At 37.7% G+C, this 21334-nt stretch overlaps 1 protein-coding gene and 1 long non-coding RNA gene across 2 annotated transcripts in view; both read right to left on the bottom strand.

The window, feature by feature from the left end:
- ADAM10 (ADAM metallopeptidase domain 10) overlaps positions 1 to 21334 on the bottom strand; it is a 118465-nt gene that overhangs the window by 90822 nt on the left and 6309 nt on the right.
- LOC146406335 (uncharacterized) lies at positions 12496 to 17849 on the bottom strand. The gene is made up of 2 exons (XR_014810654.1): positions 15705 to 17849; positions 12496 to 15151 (listed from the first exon to the last, which is right to left on the bottom strand). It is a non-coding gene; the product is annotated as an uncharacterized LOC146406335 (long non-coding RNA).

Here is a 21334-nt window from a genome sequence, read left to right as displayed (position 1 = left end):
TTCATTCCTTTGTGTGGATCCCTATTTCCATCTGGTATCATTTTGCTTCTACCTGGATAACTTCCTCTAACATTTCTTCTGCCCGTGAAGAGCTCTTTCAGCTATTAGATGTCTCAAAGCCTTTATCTTGTCTTCATTTTTGAAAGATATTTTCACTGGGCACAGAATTCTAGGCTGACAGGTTTGTATTTTTTCCTTTAAATATTTTTAAAACCTTGCTCCACTATCTTTTCATCTGTATTCCTTCTGACAGGAAATCTGTCATCCTTACCATTGCTCCTCTGAATGTAACATGTCTTTTTCTTCCCTAGTGCTTTAAAGATTTTCCTCTTTAATATTGGTTTTGAGGAACTTAATTATGATATGCTTTGTTTTTTTCATATTTACTGAGCTTTAGTTTCAGTAAACTCTTTGGATCTATGGGTTTATAACTTTTCAACTATTATTCTTCAAGTTTTTTTTTCACTCCCCCCCCCCCAAGGACTCCAAGTATATTAGACTGCTCAAAATTTTCCCACAAACCACTGATGGTCTGTTCACATTTGTTAAAAACTATCTTTTCGATGGAGTTACCATCATGGCTCAGAGAAAATGAATCTGACTAGTATCCATGAGGATGCAGGTTTGATCCTTGGCCTCGCTCAGTAGGTTAAGGATCCGGCATAGCCGTGAGCTATGGTGTAGGTCACAGATGCAGCTCGGGCCTGGCGTTGCTGTGGCTGCGGTGTAGGCCAGCGGCTACAGCTCTGATTCAGCCCCTAGCCTGGGAACCTCCATATGCCACAAGTGCAGCTGTAAAAAGACAAAAAAAAAAAAAATTTTTTTTTTTCGGAAGTTACCCAAAACTGCAGCACAGGTTGGATCCCTAACCGAGGAACCTCCACATACCACAGAATGTGTCCCCCCCAAAAATTATTTTTTCTGTTTCATTTTGGATAATTTTACTGATGTTTTCTAGTTCAGTAATATTCTGAACTGTCTCACCTATTGTTAATGCCATCCAGTGTGCTTTCCACTGAAAACATTGTAATTTTCATCTAAGTTAGATCTGTATCTGTTTTATAGCTTTTATGTCTCTACTTTTTAAACATATGAAATACAATTATAATAACTCTTTTTCTGTTCTTATCTGCTAATTCTAATACCCATGTCAGTAATGGGTTGGTTCCAATTGATTGTTTATTCTTCTCATTAGAGACTGTGTTTTCCCGCTTCACTGCATGTCTCATTATCTTTCACTGAATGGATGGCATTCACTCTTATTTCACCTTGTTGGGTGCTAGACATTTTTTTTTTTAATTCTTACAAATTTTCTTAGGCTTTGTTATGTTATAGGACAAAGTAAAGGTAGTTGAAAATGGTTTAATTCTTCGGGGTCTTGCATTTATGATTTGTTATATGTATCTGGAGCAATGCTCAGTGTAGAGCTAATTATTCCCCACTATATTAGCAAGACCTATCTAAGTATTCTATCCAATGTTTTACAAATCATGAGTTTTTCCAGTCAGGCCAGTAAGAATCGGCACTATTTCCTGCACTGTGTGAACATACAGCACTGTTTCTTTCCCTAGCCTCAAGCAGTTTCAGCATGTGTACACACTCTGCCAAACACTCCAGAGGAAACTTCTGCAGATCTCAAAAATGCTGTCTCTATGTAGCATCCCTCATTCTGATATTCCATCTGTAAACTCTAGCTGCTTGGCCCCATTCCGTCTCCTCAACTCAGTTTGTTCATCTCCACCTAGGTTCCCTCTTATAACACTGCAGATGAAAATTCACTCCAAGCAGAAAGCTGGAACATATGAAATACAATTACAATAACTCTTTTTCTGTTCTTATCTGCTAATTCTAATACCCATGTCAGGTCTCACCTCATTTGTCTCTCCTCTCTCAGGTCTTACTTTTCTTTACCACCTGGTGACCAATATCTTAAAAACCTGTTTCTCACCTGCTGTATTGCATAAAGCCTTGCACAAAGTGTTCCATCATTAAATATTTTGTTTATGCAGTTAGGGGCTGGTCACTGTATGATTAAGGACACAAACTCTTAAGTCAAATCATCTGCATTTAAGTTCTGGAGGTTGTACAAATTAAATACATTTAGCACTACTGAACTGTACACTAGAAATGGTTAAGATAATAAATTTTATGGTAAGCATCTTTTTACTAGAAGAAAAAAACTATTTGTGTTTGAATCGCATTACCTTCATTTATTGGCTTATTTCTCTGACCAAGTGCAAAACTCAGCTTTAGTTTCCCATTCTCAAAATACAGAAAAGTAGACTCTCTCTCTCTATGCTGTTACAAGAATTAAATGATGTAAGCCATGTGTGGCAATTAGCAAAGAGCCTATCATATAGTAAAGGCTCAATAAATTATTCATACATATCACCATCGCTGCCCTCGCCTCCACTTCCTTTTCCTCCTTCTACCTCACTTGTCTTTGAGACCTGCATATTCAAACAGAGGCCATACATCCAGAAATAAAGACAGAAGTGAGTTTGAATTCTGACATTTCCTAGCCATGACTACATGAGTTGGATGATTTTTCCTTTTTCTTTTTTTTTCTTTCTTTAGGACCGCACATGCAGCATATGCAAGTTCCCAGGCTAGAGGCTGAATCAGAGCTGCAGTTACTACATTAGTTGGATAATTAATATTTTTTTTAAATCCCAGGGAGTTTTTTAATCTATAAAAGAGACAACAATGAATATCTTTTTTTTTTTTCTTTTTTTTTCTTTTTTCTGGAACGTGCCTGATTTGGATCCCCACTGATGTTCGCCAAGGCGCAGATTTTACCATACCCACCACACCGACAAAATCAGCCCTTCTCCCCAGGGGGCCAGAAGGGAGCTCAGGGAGATCTATCTTTGGACCAGTCAATAGAGCAGCGTGCATATGCCCAGCCTGGCTCTAGCTCACATCATCTCACCAGGTGCCTAGAAAAAAGAGAAGAGCCTTCCATGGAAAGACAAAGGGAGGTTCATGAGCCCTCTTGAGAGACTATGCCCACCGCTTAGCACCGCTGCTCTCCCTAATAGCTCCGTTTTGCCACCTCCCACGCACCCCTTGCAGGCACTTTATGCGCATCCCAAAACCCAGGTCCCCCTGGGCTTCCAAATTGAACAGCTCAAACACAGAAACCAGGAAAGAGGACCCAAAACCAACAACCCAGGTGACAAATGGGAAGGAGGCCTCAATCCACATTGCCTGAATCCAGATTGCCAAAGGGCATCCAGCACCGCACAAGGAACACCATCACTCATTCCTAGAGAATTCCAAATCCCAACAAGGTCAAGGCTCCTCTTCAGCCCTGTCCCCATGGCCATCCTTGGGAGGTCTTTCAATGACAAACCCTGGGGACAGTGTGGAAAAGAAGGTGACCTCCCACAGGGTGGGTGTGTACTTCCATTTGTTCAACCACTATGGACCACAAGATACAGGGCATCCCAAAAAGAACCCTGGAAAGACCGTCAGACCAGCACTACCACTCATGGCCATGTATCCAGAAAAATGTTCTCTTCCAAAACTTAAACGCCCCAATAGGATCAGGCAGCCCTCTTCACAAGAGTAAGGCATGGAAAAACATTCTATGTCCATGGAGAGATCGACAATGAATATCTTAAATACAAATAAACTGCTTAGCACAAAGGCTGGCATGAAAAGACCATTCCACTTCAACTATTATTGAGTCACTTCACTATATTCTTGAATGCACTTTTCTCAAGATAGGTGACGGAAATGGAGTTCAAAACTAGAATCCAAAGTTATTTACAACCAGCAAAGATATTACAGCGAAGCCAAGGTTCAAGAGAAAATAAAGCCTCCCAATAAAAGGACTTTTAAAAACAGAGACTAAATAATGGAATCATGTATTCTACTAATGCATTTTTCATATGCCTTAAAAATATCTTCAAGTTTAAACTTGAATTTAAAAAAAAAAAAATGGAGTTCGCATCGTGGCGCAGCGGAAACGAATCCAACCAGGAACTACGAGATTTCGGGTTCAATCCCTGGCCTCACTCAGTGGGTTAAGGATCCGGCGTTGCAGTGAGCTGTGTGTGGTTAAGTCACAGAAGCAGCTCAGATCTGGCATTGCTGTGGCTCTGGCGTAGGCCAGCAGCAACAGCTCTGATTATACCCCTAGCCTGGGAACCTCCATATGCCGCGGGTACGGCCCCGAAAAGACCAAAGACATTTAAAAAAAAAGCAAAAAACCCACACAAGAGAAAACCAAGAATGGGGAAGTTGTACTATGAGAACTTTGGGATAGTTTCTTTTATTTTGAAAATCAAAATAGGATTACTTCATTGTATTTCTTAAGTGAACTGAGTAGTCACAGCACAAACACTGTTGCAAAGTTATTACTTCCACTCCTTTTTCAGCACCAAAAAAGCCAACTTTTTAAGTCACAGTACAGATGAAGTATTGTCGCTTTTGATAACTTAAAACAATAACCATGGCTGTTCTGGAGAAGTACATGTGATAAAAGTTCAATTATTTGCACAGATGGAATACTTCTGGGAGAGTTATTAAACAAAGTCATCTTTTCTCTGTCCCCCACACAAAGGAATTTTATAAAGCAACATAATGTTTACTTTTACTTGCAAAGGACCTGAGTAATGATTTTGTGAATCTTTATAATTGAGATAAAACGTGATTCACGGGTTTTAACTGGGAAAGTGAAAAACGCTACCCAGGGACATATAGTTAATAAGTCCACTTCAATATTAGCTTCTACATAAGATCTTTGTTTATGGGTTAACTTTGCCTAAATATCAGTACTTATGATATAATCTTGATAATATTAAAAAAATTGCTGATAAATTACTGAATAAAGCTGTATTAGGTAATTTCTCCCTACAATATCTAATGAAACAAAGGGGGAACCATGGGTTTAAAAAAAAAAAAAAAAAAAAAAAAAAAAAAACTTTAAAAATCAGCCCACTATCCCACAATAAAAAAAATCCTTAAGAAATGACACCAAAAAAGAAAAGGATGTAACCAGTGAGTGCTAGAGCTGGCTAATACAGGCTCTTGAGTGCCAGTTCTCTTCTCTTCCTAACTCTGTGTTCAATGACATTATTTTGGTAGCTTGAAATCAGTCATGGGTGGAGTATTTACACTACTGAAACTAGAAAAGGCTCCAAGGAGTTTCCACTGTGGCTCAGGGGAAATGAACCAGACTACTATCCAAGAGGATGAGGGTTTGATCCCTGACCTTGCTCAGTTGGTTAAGGATCCCACATTGCTGTGGCTGTGGTGTAGATCACAGACTTAGCTCAGATCTGGCGTTGCTATGGCTGTAGCATAGGCTGGCAGCTATAGCTTCAATTTGACCCCTAGCCTGGGAACTTCCATGTGCAGCACGTGAGGCCCTAAAAAAAAAAAATACAAAAAATAAATAAAAAATAAATTTTAAATAGAAAAAAAAAAAAAGCCTACAAATGACAGGATTTTTTTTTTTTTTCTCATTTTCAAGAAAGCCAATATACTACCACAACATGGGATATAACCTAATGGTATAATCTTTTAAACAAGCAGCCAATGAAATAAACAGAATACTCTAATAAGAAAAAGCATAGCACACTGGACTTCTGATGCTGCCCCTAACCCTCAGAAGTCATACAATTCACTTTCTAAAAATATCGCAAGAGAACAGTGTCCTGGAATTCTCAAAAAGGTTGTATATGATCATGATCCCAAAACTGCAAAAAAGTAGGTGAAAAACAAGATAATCAGACCCTCAAACTACAAATTGAAGGGAAAATAAAATAAAATACACTGGTCTCAGAGACAAAAAAGAAGTTACCTACATCATATCACAGAAAAAAACAATAGGACAGAGAAAAGCCACACAACCATGAACACGACACTGCTGAAACATAATAGAGCAAAAACAATGAAAAAAAACAAAAAAGCAAAAGAAGAAAAAAACCCAATTGAGAAGGAAACAAAAAACATTTGGAAACAATCTTGGACAAACTAGAATCAGGCTTAGGTGACAGTAAGAATCCTTGTTAATTTTCCTCAATACAGGAGTTCCCGTCGTGACGCAGCGGTTAATGAATCTGACTAGGAACCATGAGGTTGCAGTTTCGATCCCTGGCCTTGCTTAGTGGGTTAAGGATCTGGCATTGCTGTGAGCTGTGGTACAGGTCGCAGACACGGCTCAGATCCTGAGTTGCTGTGGCTCTGGCGCAGGCGAGCGGCTACAGCTCCAATTAGACCCTTAGCCCGGGAACCTCCATATGCCACAGGAAGTGGCCCTAGAAAAGGCAAAAAGACAAAAAATTAATAAATAAAATAAAATAAAATAAATTTCCTCAATACAGCAACATTGTGGTTATACAGCAGAAGAAAATCTGAATTTGGGGAAATGTATTCTGAAGTATTTAGGAGTAAAATGACATGCACTGAAATGATTCCCAGCAGGACAAAAAAGAAAAAGGATATAAATTGCTATCAGTCTCCACCTTCTGACTACAATGAAGTAAAAGGGACCACATTTAGCCTACTACCAGGAACAGCTAGAAAACGAGACAAATACATGGGAGAATAAACAAATAAGGTAAGATATACAACTGGCCCAACTTACTTCCCAAAGGCAGTTTTCAGGTCAATGTGCTTGGGTGGAGGGAACCAAACAGAGCCTGCTGGTCTCACAAAATTGAGGAGCCAGGCAAGGTATCTGAGTTCAGAGAGGCCAGGCATTTAGAATTTGAGGGTCAGATGTGGCTCAGGTCACTGCCGTGGCACAGGTTTGATCCCCAATCCAGGATTCTGCATGTCATGGGATCAGCCAACAAAAAAAAAAAAAAAAAAAAACTTATGGGTCAAAGTGCCAAAAAAGAAGAAGCTAATAGAAAGTGAGCTCAGAGACCTAAAATCAGCTATAAGTGGGTCCCCTTATATGTTTGGCTGAATAGAAATCTCATCATGTGAGAAAATTCACTATCCCAGGACAGAAAAATAAGCCACAAAAAAAGTAAGCAGAACAATCTTTAAAGTTTGAGAAGTATTCATATTCCCACCATTCAGAGAAGACAGACTTGTAATATGGAGCACTGGACAGAGCATTCAAGAAAACATTAACTTATTCATGGGGCAAAATAAGCCATAGACTGGGACGACCCTAACAAAGCTTAAAGGCCATTTTCCAAAGGATTTGACTGATTCCAAGTAGTTAAATTGAACACAAAAAAAATTTTTTTTAATTTAAAAAACCTGACGGTTTAAAGGAGAGACAAAAATAAAACACAAAAACGAAATAAAAATCAATAATGATCTGAATCTAATAAAAAAAATACCATGCATGCAAAGAAATCAGGAAAATATTCTTTTCTTGCATTACTGGAGAAAAGCATCAGACATTAGAAACAGAAACTATAAAGATGAAGGGGAATTCCCATCATGGCTCAGCAGAAAGGAATCTGACTAGTTTTCATGAAGATGCAGGTTCAATCCCTGGCCTCACTTGGCTGGTTAAGGATCTGGCATTGCCATGAGCTGTGACATAGGTCTTGGACATGGCTCAAATCTGGCATTGCTGTGGCTGTGGCACAAACCAGCGACTGCAGTTCCAATTCAACCCCTAGCCTGGGGGGCCCCACAGGTATGGCCCTAAAAAGGAAAAAAAAAAAAAGAGGGGAAAAAAAAGAAACTACAGAGATGAAGGAACTAGCATATAAAGCAGTTGAAACAGTTACTATAAACGTGTTCTATATGTTAAAGAGCATGCAGGAAAATAAATATGAAGAGGAGAAAAAAGGGAAAGTATAACTATAAAACTATAGATCTGAGAAACTCAACAAATTCTAAGCAGAATAAACACAACAGAAAATCATTCAGAGGCAAATATGGACTAATGGTTGAAAACTAGGGACCCAAAAAAACTTAAAAGCAGCTTCAAGAGGGTTAGGACCAAAGGAGCTAGAGAAAAAGACATGTTACATACAAAGGAACAAGGTATACATGACAGCATATCTCTACATAAGTCAGAAGGTAATTCAGCAACATTTTTAAAGTACTACAAGAAAAAAAATTCTCAGCCTAAGATTCTATACCCAGTGAAAATATCTTTCACAAATGAAGATGAAGGGGGAAAAAAAAGGTGAAATGAACCCTTTTTCAGACATTCATCAAAGCTGACAATTCATCACCAGTAGACCTGCATTACAAGAAATGTTAAAGGAAGTTTTTCAGGCAGAAGAACATACCAGCTGGAAATCTGTGTTGACACAAAGAATAGCGTCAGAAACGATGAATATATAAGAAAATTAAAAAGATTTCTTTTTTTCATTCTTTAATCTCTTTTAAAGCAACTGTATTTTAAAAATACAATGCTGGAGAAAAACATAATTTGAACAGATAATGCATCCCAATGCTCACTGCAGCACTATTTATAATAGCCAAGAAATGGAAGTAACCTAAATGTCCATCGACAGAGTAAGGGATAAAGATGTGGTACATATATACAATGGAATGGTACTCAGTTATAAAAAAAGAATGAAATGATGCCATTTGCAGCAACATGGGTGGACTTAGTCAGACAAAGACAAATATCAAATGGTATCACTTACATGTGGAATCTAATTTTCTTTTAAATGATACAAATGAACTTATTTACTAAACAGAAACAGACTCACAGATTTCAAAAACAAATTTATCATTACCAAAAGGGAAACACTAGGGGAAGGGATAAATTAAGAGTTTGGGATTAACATATACACACTACTACATATAAAACAGATAAGCAACAAGGACCTACTATATAGCACAGGAAACTCTACTCAGTATTCTGTAACAACCTATATAGGAAAGAATCTGAAAGAGAATGGATTTATGTATAACTGAATCACTTTGCTGTACACATGAAACATAACATTGTAACTCAACTATACTTCAATATAATTTTTTTAAATGAAACAAAAAGAAGTACTTTGCCATTTATGACACATAGAATTAAAATGTTTTACAGGAGTTCCCATAGTAGCTCCGCGGTTAACGAACCTGACTAGCATCCATGAGGATGCGGGTTTGATCCCTGGCCTTGCTCAGTGGGTCAGAGATCCAGCGTTGCTGTGAGCTACGGTATAGGTCACAGACAAGGCCGGATCCAGTGTTGCTATGGCTGTGGTGTATGCCAGCAGCTGTAACTCTGATTCGACCCTGGCCTGGGAACTTCCATATGCTGCGGGTGAGGCCCTAAAAAGCAAAAAAAAAAAAATGGATGGGGAGTTCCCGTCGTGGTGCAGTGGTTAACGAATCCGACTAGGTACCATGAGGTTGCCAGTTCCATCCCTGGCCTTCTCAGTGGGTTAAGGATCTGGCATTGCCGTGAGCTGTGGTGTAGGCCGAAGATGCAGTTCGGATCCCGAGTTGCTCTGGCTCTGGCACAGGCCGGCGGCTACAGCTCCAATTAGACCCCTAGCCTGGGAACCTCCATTTGCTGTGGGAAGCAGCCCTAGAAAAGACAAAAAAAAAAAAAAAAACAGATGGGAAAAGTTATACTATCCAAAAGCTAATCCAAGAAAGCTAGAGGGGCTACAGTATTATCAAAGTAAATCAACAAAAACATATATATGAGAGAAAACCTACATATATATATCCAAGTATATATATACATATGATCAAAGTACATCAACAAAAACCTATACATATGAGATAAAGACATTTCATTAACTCATCTAAAGGACGTAACAATCCTAAATGTTATCACATAACAGAGCTTCAAAGTATATGAAAGAAAAAGCTGACAGAACTCAAAGTAGACAAATGTGCAATTATAGTTGGAAATCAAAACAGTCCTCACTGAACAAGTAGACAAAAATAAGAACTGAACACTATTAAACAACTTGACCCAATTAACATTTATGAAATATTCTATCCAACAATACATTACATATTCTTTTCATGGGCACATGGAATATCAACGAAGACAGACCTTAATTCTAGGCTATAAAGCATGTTTCCATAAATCTTTTGTTGTTGTTTTGTTTTGTTTTTTGGTTTTTGTTTGTTTGTTGCTTTTTAGGGCTGCACCCGCAGCTCATGGAAGTTCCCAGGCTAGGGGTCCAATCGGAACTACAGCTGCCAGCCTACACCATAGCCACACCAATGCCAGATCCAAGCCGAGGCTGAGACCTACACAGCTCACAGCAATGCCAGATCTAACCCACTGAGTGAGGCCAGGGATCAAAATTGCAACCTCATGGTTCCTAGGTGGATTTGATTCTGCTGCTCCACAACAGGAACTCCCTGTTTCCATAAATTTTTAAAGACCAAATCATAGAGTATGTTTTCTAACTATAGGGCAACTAAATCAATGGGAAATACTTGGAAAAATTCCTAAATATTAGGAACTTCTAAATAGCCCACGAGTCAAATGAGAAATCAAAAGGGAAATCAGAAATTATTCTGAATTGGCTGCAAAGAGCACAAGGGAACTTCATAGGTTGATGTAAATGTTCTATATTATTATTATTATTATTATTATTATTATGGTAGTGGTTATACAACTATGTACATTTCTCAAAATTAATTGCTAAATTTTATTGTATGAAAATTATACTTCGATAAAGCTCATGAAATATTTTAAAAGAAAAATGATAAATCAAAGTGGTAGGAAGTTCCCATCGTGGCGCAGTGGTTAACGAATCCGACTAGGAACCATGAGGTTGCGGGTTCGGTCCCTGCCCTTGCTCAGTGGGTTAAGGATCCGGCATTGCCGTGAGCTGTGGTGTAGGCTGCAGAGGTGGCTCAGATCCAGCGTTGCTGTGGCTCTGGCGTAGGCCGGTGGCTGCAGCTCCGATTCAACCCCTAGCCTGGGAACCTCCATATGCCACAGGAGCGGCCCAAGAAATAGCAAAAAAAAAAAAAAAAAAAGTGGTAGGCCTAGGAGATGTGACCTTTCTTTCACTTTTTCCTAGATTATAAACTTTATCCAGAATCACAAAGACAATTCAAAATAGCCTGACTTGTCCTCCTTCAAGAAAATAAAAAAAAAAGTCAACATTCTACTCACCTTAAGAAACTATTGTGCATCCTATAATGACCCATTATTCATAAAAACTATATTTTTGTTAATAGGATAAACATAAGTAGTAAGAGAAGGGAGAAATAAAAGATTAAAAGACATCGAGTAATCGCAGGTACCAAAAGAACACTGAGTGAAATCAAACATTAAGGAAAAATAACAGTTGAGAAAGTAGCTACTACACTATTCTGAAGACCTTACTAGCAGTACTGAAGGTCTAATTCAACATTTAAGCTAAAAAGCTAAAAGAAAACCTGGAAGCCTACTACTCATCATGTGTAAAAATAACAAGTTCATTCATTAACTGTTACCACTGAAACTGGAAATTTGTCTTTGTGGATATTTCAGTCCATACCCAACTAAATCTTTTTCTGTATACAGTATTTTGCATTTGCCTCACACACACAGTACCCTGCTATAAAAACTGTGTTTCAGGGACTCACTGCATAGGTGCAACCCAGGGAACTGTTACCAATACAGAATATTGGGCTCACCTCAGATCTACTGATCCACAAACGATTCAGGCTCTGCTAAGATGTACCTGATTCCCAAAGATCTGTATGCATATTCAAGTTTGAGAAGCTCTGTAACTTTTCTGCATACAAAAACACCCTAATTTCTACCAGAAGCTATATCCTTTTTCCACATGCTTGTTTTAACCTAAGGGTTTAACAGTATACTAATAGGGTTATTACCACTCTATTACCACCAGTGCTACCATTTAAGCAAGAAATATCTTACCAGATAGCACAGATAATGTACTGATTAGAAAAAGTTTCCAAATAATATAAAACAGGGGTTGGCAAACTATAACCAAAGGTCAATTTAAGCTGGCCACCTGTTTTATGGCCAAATAGCTGTAAGTTCATTCATTTATATACTTTCTTTTTTTTTTTTTTTTTTAGAATTTTTACTTCTGCCACTTTATTTATTTATTTGTCTTTTTGCCTTTTCTAGGGCCGCTTCCCGCAGCATATGGAGGTTCCCAGGCTAGGGGTCTAATCGGAGCTCTAGCTGCTGGCGTACACCAGAGCCGCAGCAACGTGGGATCCTTAACACAATGAGTAAGGCCAGGGATGGAACCCGCAACCTCATGGTTCCTAGTCGGATTCGTTAACCACTGAGCCACAACGGGAACTCCCATTTATATATTTTCTATTGCTGCTTTCATATTATGATGGCAGAGTTGAATAGGCAGAGCATCACAAGGTACATATCAAATCTACAGAAAGTTATTCACGCACTCAATTTCATTAGGGTTGGTTGGTCATAACCATCTTTTTTTCTCTCTACATTAGGAGTTCTAACCCTGAGATCCATGTGCCAAGGGGATTCAAAAGTCCCTAAATTTTTGCATGAATATTCTAAGAATAATTAAATATATAGCTATATAATTTTGCTGGTATTTTTACTCTGCTTTTCATATTTAAATTTTTATTCATCTATTTATAATTCTATTTTTATTAAGCTTACTACACTGACTAGGACTATCAAACCACACTGAGTGATGGAAACTGAAGAGTGTTTTTACTTTGTTCCTGACTTTAATAGCTTTACTTTTCATTATATAATATGTTCACAATATTATGCTAAGGTTGTTTTTTCCCATTCCTATTTTAGAAACGTAGTATTTTAAAATTCACATGAAAATCTGGCTAAAAGACATTTGCTTTAAAAAAAAAAACTTTACATTTCATAACTTTAAATGGAAAAATTAAAAATTCCAAATTGTATATGCCTATTTTTAAAAAGTATTCGGTTTTTTTAAATGAAAACTGATATCTTACTATGTTCAAAAAAATATTCTGACTAGACTAGTATGTGCTTAACTAAATCATGTTTATAAACTGGATGTAATGGTAACTAAAATTTATTAAGCACTTGCTATCTGCGAGGTCCTGTAGTGTTCTACAGCTTTTCATTTAATCCACCCATCAGACCTAATAGTAACAGTAAAAACTATTAGTAAGAACTATTATTAATATAGTAATAGTAAGAACTGCTAGCCCTTTTTAAAGAAAACTGAGGTTTGGGAGATATGTAACAAGGCCAAGGTCACACAGCAAATAGGAGACATTTTGGTTTCAGTGACTTCCTGACTTTCTACAATAACTATATAATTTTCATCATAAGCAAGGTAAGTTACCATTCCCATTTCTGATGTGACTACAAGAAACTGAAAAGAATAAAAATATCAAAATACAGCATTTGGCAGGGACCTTTCAAAACCTAAACTGACATCTACCTTTCAGATGTGGAAAAACATGTAATGAAATACCACAGAAGAATGTATTTTATAGGCCAAAAAATATATATATGTATACCCTTGATTTCCACAGCTAGTGATTGAAATTGGCACAGTTTACTCCACAGGAGCTCATGCTAATCTCCTACTCTTGCACTACTTAGTTCAGTCAGACACCACAAAATTGCTGGTTACCACATGCAGAGTCTGGACCTACTCAACTGAGATTTGTTCCTACACTTTAGCAACCAGTCAAAAGCTCAAAAAGTCAGGACATAATGCAGCTCCAACACCAAATCTCACTGATGCAGTTATATATTCACCCATCTCCTCAACTGTATCTGAACAGACCGTGGCCTCTTTTACTCACTTTCATAGCTCAGCTCCCATTTATTACAGATTTTCCTGATTCCCTAGTTCTAAGCTGCCTACTTATCTACTATAACTCTTAATCAGCTACTCTATTCCTGACCCTTATTACTTGCTAGATTTTCCCAGGTCCCATGAACCCATAAATATATATGCCCTAATACTAGCAATATCACTGCTTCTATAATATCAAGCTTGACCCAAGAGAAATCATGAATCAAAAGGAACATCAGATACAAATAAGAATCCAAGATTTTGTGTTCCTTACAAATCAACATGCAAAATCCTACACAGGAAACCTAACCCAGAACACATAGATTTTTTTCCATAAACACTAAAACCATTCCCCATTATGATCTTAATTCCCATACTTTTCATACGATAATCTATTATTTGAAGTAATATTGTATTAATTGACAATAATACTAGAATCCACCCCACTTTTATCTTCCTCAAGACTATCCAGCTATCCCCAGAAGCAACAGAATACACCATAATCAACAAAAAAATATCTTATGAAAAACACCAAAACTGCCCTGCCCCTCTAATGCCACTTTTCTACCAGAAGCACAACCTTAAAAAAAAAAAAAAAAAAAAAACTAAGGAAAAATCTGTCGTAACAATCTGAAAGATGCACTCTATTGGGAAACTTCGGTAAGCATACATGACTGCTCAGTTCAGAATTCAGGTCTCCAGTGATGCTTCTGATTAGAGAAGACTAGTTTACACGCCTGTGTCCTAGTTGCAAATGAAAGGCTGGGGAATCTAAATTAGGGAGATGCAATTCATAAGGCTAAAAATGTGCAAAACACAGCAAGGTTCAAAAGGTTCCAGACAGTCAAAAACCACGACAAATAACTGGCCTCTTAGCTTCCACTCTTGCCCCCCTACAGTCTATTTTTCACACAGCAAAGTAAAAATGCTCAAACGTTATTTCATGGCACTCTTCTGTTCAAAGGTTTCCAATTGCTCCAAATTCTAACTATGGCTTACAAGGTTGAACACCATCCTTATAAATGGTTGCATGCCCCACCTCCTCACTCCCATAATGGTCTTATGATCTCACCGTATCTTCTACCACTCTCCCCTTACTCTGTGCTACAGCCGCTCTAGCCTCCTTCACCCCTCTGGCCTGGAACATCTTCTTCCAAAGCAGGGTTGGCTGCCACACTTCACTCAGACATCTACTCAATTTCTTCGGAAGCTTTTTATGACCACCCATCTAAAAGCATATATCCCAATCATACTAATTGTCATATGCTGTTTTTTCTTTCTTCATATTATTTCTATTGACATACCCCTCTATCACCAGAATATAAGTTCCTTGAGAACAACTTTGATTTATTCAGTGGGTACCCTCATTACCTAGAACAGAGTAAGGAAAAAAAAAGGAGTTCCCGTCGTGGCACAGTGGTTAACAAATCCAACTAGGAACCATGAGGTTGCAGGTTCGGTCCCTGCCCTTGCTCAGTGGATTAACGATCCAGCGTTGCCATGAGCTGTGGTGTAGGTTGCAGATGTGTCTGGGATCCTGAGTTGCTGTGGCTCTGGCGTAGGCCAGTGGCTACAGCTCCAACTGGACCCCTAGCCTGGGAATCTCCATATGCCGCGGGAGCGGCACAAGAAATAGCAAAAAGACCAAAAAAAAAAAAAAAAAAAGGCGCTCGTAAATGTTTGCTGTAAGAATTAATGAATCCATTCAATGTTTCCCAGAAATCTCTGTTTTCATTTCTAAACAACTTAGCCTACACCTTGTTGATAAGAGCACCACAAATCAATCCTATGATATTCATCCAAGAGTATCAGAATTTCTAACAGGTCTAGTAATTGTCTCTGCAATTTACTCACGCAGTTTTTTTTTGTTTTGTTTTGTTTTGTCTTTTTAGGGCCGCACCTGCAGCATATGGAAGTTCCCAGGCTAGGGGTCCAATCAGAGTTACAGCTGCCAGCCACAGCTACAGCCACGCCAGATCCAAGCTACATCTGTGACCTACACCACAGCTCATGGCAACACCAGATGCTTAACCCACTGAGCTAGGCCAGGGATTGAACCTGTGTCCTCATGGATACTAGTCAGATTCATTTCTGCTGAGCCACCACAGAAACTTCGATTTTTTTAAGTTTCATTTTAATATGGTAAAGTTTACAAGTTTTATTGGGTAAAATCAGATAACCCTGAACTCATTCGACATTTCCCCTTTTAGTCTAATGTCTGTAGTGAATGACAAGTGCTAAATGCTTCAATAATATTAAGAGTGGTAAAGTGATAAATGTGGCAAAAGATAACCATTGATAAACATAGGTTAAAGTTATATAAATGTTAAATGGACTACATATGCTTCCAGCCTTTCACAAAATATACACCTTTTTAAGATAAGAAGTTAGAAAAAAATAGCGTATCAAGCAAATGCCTATATGTAAAACTGGTAGAATAATTGGATTGGACCTATAAGATGGAAAAAATAGACAATTAAAAAAAAAAAACCTGGGGACGAAAGTAAAGCAACACCAAAAAATCACCTAAATATAAGAATGGTAGAAAAATGGGCTGCAGGTTCCAAAGGGAAAAAAACATAACTTGGTCTCCTTGCCACTGGAGAGCTTAAGGAGGTCTCTCTGTTTTTACAGTATTTTATTTCCTGTAATTATTTCAAAGTCACCAGGATACTTGCATTTACTAAAGGTAACCCAACTTTTTTAAATGGGTCTTCTTCATTACGTAAGTTTTGCTAGAGATATTTTTGCAAAAGATATAACCTATATCTCACCATCCAGAGATTTAGTATCAGTCCTCAAGCTTTAAAAAAATGAATACAAATATAAATTCACCCATGACAAAATTTAAAAGGTATTATACATAAAATGTTCTCTAAGGTTATGCTCCCCTCTTAATTCTAAACATTTTCCAATGTCAAAAACAAAAGGGTAAAACAAAAAAAAAACAAAAAACCTTGCAAAGAACTTGAATGACCCCAAGTCAAATGGGTCAATACTGTAAGTACAAAGAGCCTACATTATGCTCTAATGGTAAAATGATCCAATCTTCGTACAAAGGCAGAACCTAATGACCTCATTATACTTTTTAAAGGATATGTTTCTTAGAGGCAGTAAGGTTTTTAATAGCATGAATTCTGGAGCCAGACTGATTATATAAAAATTCTGGGAGCTCCCGCTGTGGCACAATGGGATCCAAGGTGTCTCTGCAGCGCCAAGACGCAGGTTCAATCCCCAGCCCAATACAGAGGGTTAAAGGATCAGGCGGTGCCACAGCTGTAGCTTAGGTCACAACCTGGATCTGATCTCTGGCCCAGGAACTCCATATGCCCCAGGGCAGCCTAAAAAGAAGAAGAAGAAAAAAAAAAATCTGGCTTCCTCCGATTAATAGCTATGGGACTTTTCCAACCCTGAGTAAGTTACCCTCCCTGATCCTATTTCCTTCATTTCTAAGATGATGAACCTTTTAGAGAGGAACCTTATAGCATTGTTGTGAAAACAGAATCTTATAGGGATTTTGTGAAAACTGAGTTAATACAAAAAATACCCTAAGAACCATACCTGGAATATAAGAAGTATGCCATAAATGCTAGTCATTACTATTATTTTCCACATCCCATGAGTAGGCAGTATCTTACTTTGCAGGAATGCTTACAAACAAAAGCTTCTTACTTAACTGCTAAATCCGAAACGTAATCTTCTATTCCAAAGAATGAAAATTTCATTAACATCTGGGAAAAAAAAACAGAGTATATCTTTCTGCTGGTGGTATCATATTTGTGTGGGATAGCAATATTACATATATAAGAAATAAACTTATTTTTATCCCATTTATATCAAAATCTTAAGAATGTGGAAAAGAAAATCTGCAAAACTCTTTTGACACTGCACATCTCCCTATTTACAGAAAACCTCAATTACAATAAATGAGAGGATGTTTAAGAATAAGCTAAGCCTTATTACATCCATTCCTCAGAAAAATTACTTGTAATCAAGTTGTTTTCTACAGACTTTTCACTCTTATAATTTTAAAGTTAGGCACCAAGAGCATTTTTCCCCAACACAAAAGCCTATTTCAAAAAAAAAAAAAAAAAAAAAAAGGCTATTTCCTTCCTAAGGAACTTGAGTCATCAACTGTGTCTTAGGCATCACACTGTGTTGATCAATGCTTCTTATATTTGATATGTATTCATTCTGATCTTGAAGCACCAAATGCCATTAGCCAAGCTAGTCCCTTGTATGGCAAAGGTAGACTACTTGGAACTATAATGTCCTTTCCTATATTTCAAAGTAAACTTAAGTGCCTTTACTGCAGTCTTGGAAAAGCTACTTCTACAATGTGCTTCAAACTTAAGCCACAGTATCTATTTCTTCACAAAACTAGACAAATCACTATCTACAAATATCTATATGTCACAGTTACAAGTGAAAGTTTGAGATAAGAGAGAATGTCTACAATTATAAGCATATTCCAACACACCCACCTTTTTTTTTTTTTTTTTTTTTTTTTTTTTGCCTTTTCTAGGGCCGCTCCCACGGCATATGGAGGTTCCCAGGCTAGGGGTCTAATCGGAGCTGTAGCCACTGGCCTATGTCAGAGCCACAGCAACGGCAGATCTGAGCCGAGTCTGTGACCTACACCACAGCTCATGGCAATGCCAGATCCTTAACCCACTGAGCAAGGCCAGGGATCAAACCCGCAATCTCATGGTTCCTAGTCGGATTCGTTAACCACTGTGCCACGACGGGAACTCCTACATCCACTTTTTGAGATAAGCTAGTTTCTAAGAATTAAAGATAATAAAGCTAGCTGGCTCAAAGTGAAATTATAAACTATTAATATTAAACTGGATCAATCACAAAGGACATAAAACACCAATAGTTAAAACCTATTAAATTTCAAGCACTTATGAAATACAGCCTTAGAAACCAAAAATGGAAATATGTACAAAATTAGATTTCTATGTTGATTTGAAATGCCTTTGCACCGTTTCAAATAAATGCAGACACAAGTACAGACAAGGGACTATGAGACTTTCAACCCACCTAACACACACACACAAAATGGCTCTGGCCTCCACTCCACACCTCATTTTTTTTTTTAAGCCTCACCCACATTCCTGGGTCAGGGATCAAACCTGTGCCACATCAGTGACCTGCACACAGCAATGATCCAAGCCCCAGCAGTGACAATGCCAGCAGATCCTTAACCCGATAGGTCACCAGGGAACTCCTCCACACCTCACATTTTACTGTGAACTTACTCTCATTACCTCACCCCTCTACTGTATTATATACCCCAAACCATCTGCCTCTAACTCCTTCCAGGAAATGTGAATGCACAAATAAAACAACTCTGCCAAAGGTGTTACCAATAACAATAAGAGGAAGGAAGGATAGAGTTACGAAAAAGACATGAAGGTTTTTGAGGACTTGAGTAAAAATTTTGTAGAAAATAACGTGTGAAAAGTTGAACCTGAGTAGAACTAATTCTACTAACTAAGATAGTTTTGCAGAGTAAGTTGCTGGTTAAGTGCCTCAAAAATATCTTTCCCACAAAAACTAAAATCCTGCTAATCCATGGCTTTTCTGGGTTAACAAGCAACTAGTTTAGTTTGGTTTTTAGAGAATCCTCATGAGCTATCAATCACTATTATAAATTAACAGAATCAATTTTTCTTCCCAAATACAAACTCAAAAATGAAAAGAATGGGAAATGCCGGGAAAAAAAATTTTTCATAACTGCAGGGCATCGAGGACTAGAAGAAGAAAGCTTCAACAGGATAAAAATATGGAAAGTTAATGTAATTCAAGTAATCAATTAAGACAGCAAGCTATCAGAAATAAGATGAAGGCAATAATGACAAATTTCTGCAAGAGCAGGGTTTATCAATCTCAGCACTACAGACATCTTGGCTAGGTAATTCCTTGTTGCGGTGGGTGGGGTGTCCCATGCATTGTAAAATGTTTAACAGGATCTCTGGCCTGTACCTCCTAGATGCTAGAAAGCATCCCTCCAGTTGTGACAACCAAAACTATCTCTAGACTACTTATAAATATTTCAGGGTCTACTTTGCATATACATTCTAATTACACATTAATTTTTTAAAGGATACAAAACCCTCATAAATACTATGATGTAAATTCATAATAACATGCATTTTTTAAGACTGAATGATTAATATAAAAAAGTGACAGAACTGTGTTCGCTAAGGAATTATGGATTTCTTAAATTCTATTTGCTAATGTTTGGTAAGCATGTTCTAGTATTTCAACTTCTAAAAATATATTTATCTATGTTTTGTAACTAATAGATTCCAAATGAGATTAGGCTTAGAAAAATGTATTTTTAGGAGTTCCCGTCGTGGCTCAGTGGTTAACGAATCCGACTAGGAACCATGAGGTTGCAGGTTCGATCCCTGGCCTTGCTCAGTGGGTTAAGGATCCGGCATTGCCATGAGCTGTGGTGTAGGTCGCAGACACGGCTCGGATCCTGATTAGACCCCTAGCCTGGGAACCTCCATATGCCGTGGGAGCGGCCCTAGAAAAGGCAAAAAGACAAAAAAAAAAAAAAAAGAAAAGAAAAGAAAAATATATTTTTAAGAATATTTGCACAGCCATTTACAGTATCTTCAGCATTTTTACAAACTCACCTCACTTAATTCTTAGGAAAAGAGGGAGCAAATTAATATTCCACTCAATTCGTAAGTATAGAGTTTATCTGTATTCTTTAGAAAACTAAATCCAAAGTACAAAGTTGTTGAAAACGTGTATGTGTGTATCCTTTGCCATCATCAATGCAAGTAAAGGGAAAGAAAATTCTGCTACACAAATTGTTTGTGTACATCTGCTTCACATGCAAAAATCACATTCTTTCCCCTAATTTGTCTCTGAAATAAGAATTTCACAATTCATTTATAAGCAACAGTATCAAGCATATTCTTGAACTAAAGAGTCTAATTCCAACTTAAGGGCAGTAAATATATACTTGTAAAGTAAAAACATAGTCATTAACATATTTTTGGCCCCACCCACAGCATGCAAAAGTTCCCGGGTCCAGGGATTGAACCCGTGCCACAGCAGCAACCCAAGCCACTGTGGTGACAATACTAGATCTTTAACTTGCTGAGCCACACAGGAAGTGATATGTATTTTTAAATATAATTTCTCACCTCCACTCCAAACTCACAAAAACTTCTAGCTCACAACTACCTACAGCAATGCTTCCCAAATGACCAGCCACAGATTACGAAAGGGTTGTGCAAAGTTTTAGCCAACACCCAACCAAAGCTTGCAAATAGAATAAAATTCAATGAGGACACACATCCTAACCTATAACTTTCAATGTGGATTCAAAATCTTAGACACTTTCAACTTTAAAGACTGAGGAACTCAAAGTTTTATAAAACCGCTCTCTCCAATGCAACAGCCTCTATGATCCAAAGTCAACACAGAGTGAGCTCTTAATAAATTGATAGCTTCACATTAAACATGTGCCAAGTTTAACCAGTTTTTCTTCCATAAAACTTCCTGTTGTACCCTTATCTATTTCTAAGATCAATACCCTAATCCAGGACTCACTCAGTTCATCAAATAGCTAATTTATTCCTTACTGTATCATATCACAATTGCTCAACAACCAAGATTTTATAATACTCTACTTCATAGTTATCATGGCCTAAGGTTGT

The sequence above is a fragment of the Sus scrofa genome, chromosome 1 (assembly GCF_054392235.1).
Source record: "Sus scrofa isolate SSC_HxYL_T2T_F1_AM1 chromosome 1, Sscrofa_HxYL_maternal_Yorkshire_Landrace_v2.0, whole genome shotgun sequence".
NCBI lineage: Eukaryota > Metazoa > Chordata > Mammalia > Artiodactyla > Suidae > Sus > Sus scrofa.
The sequence above is the reverse complement of the archived record's forward strand: the minus strand, read 5'-3'. Positions and strand labels throughout refer to the sequence as shown.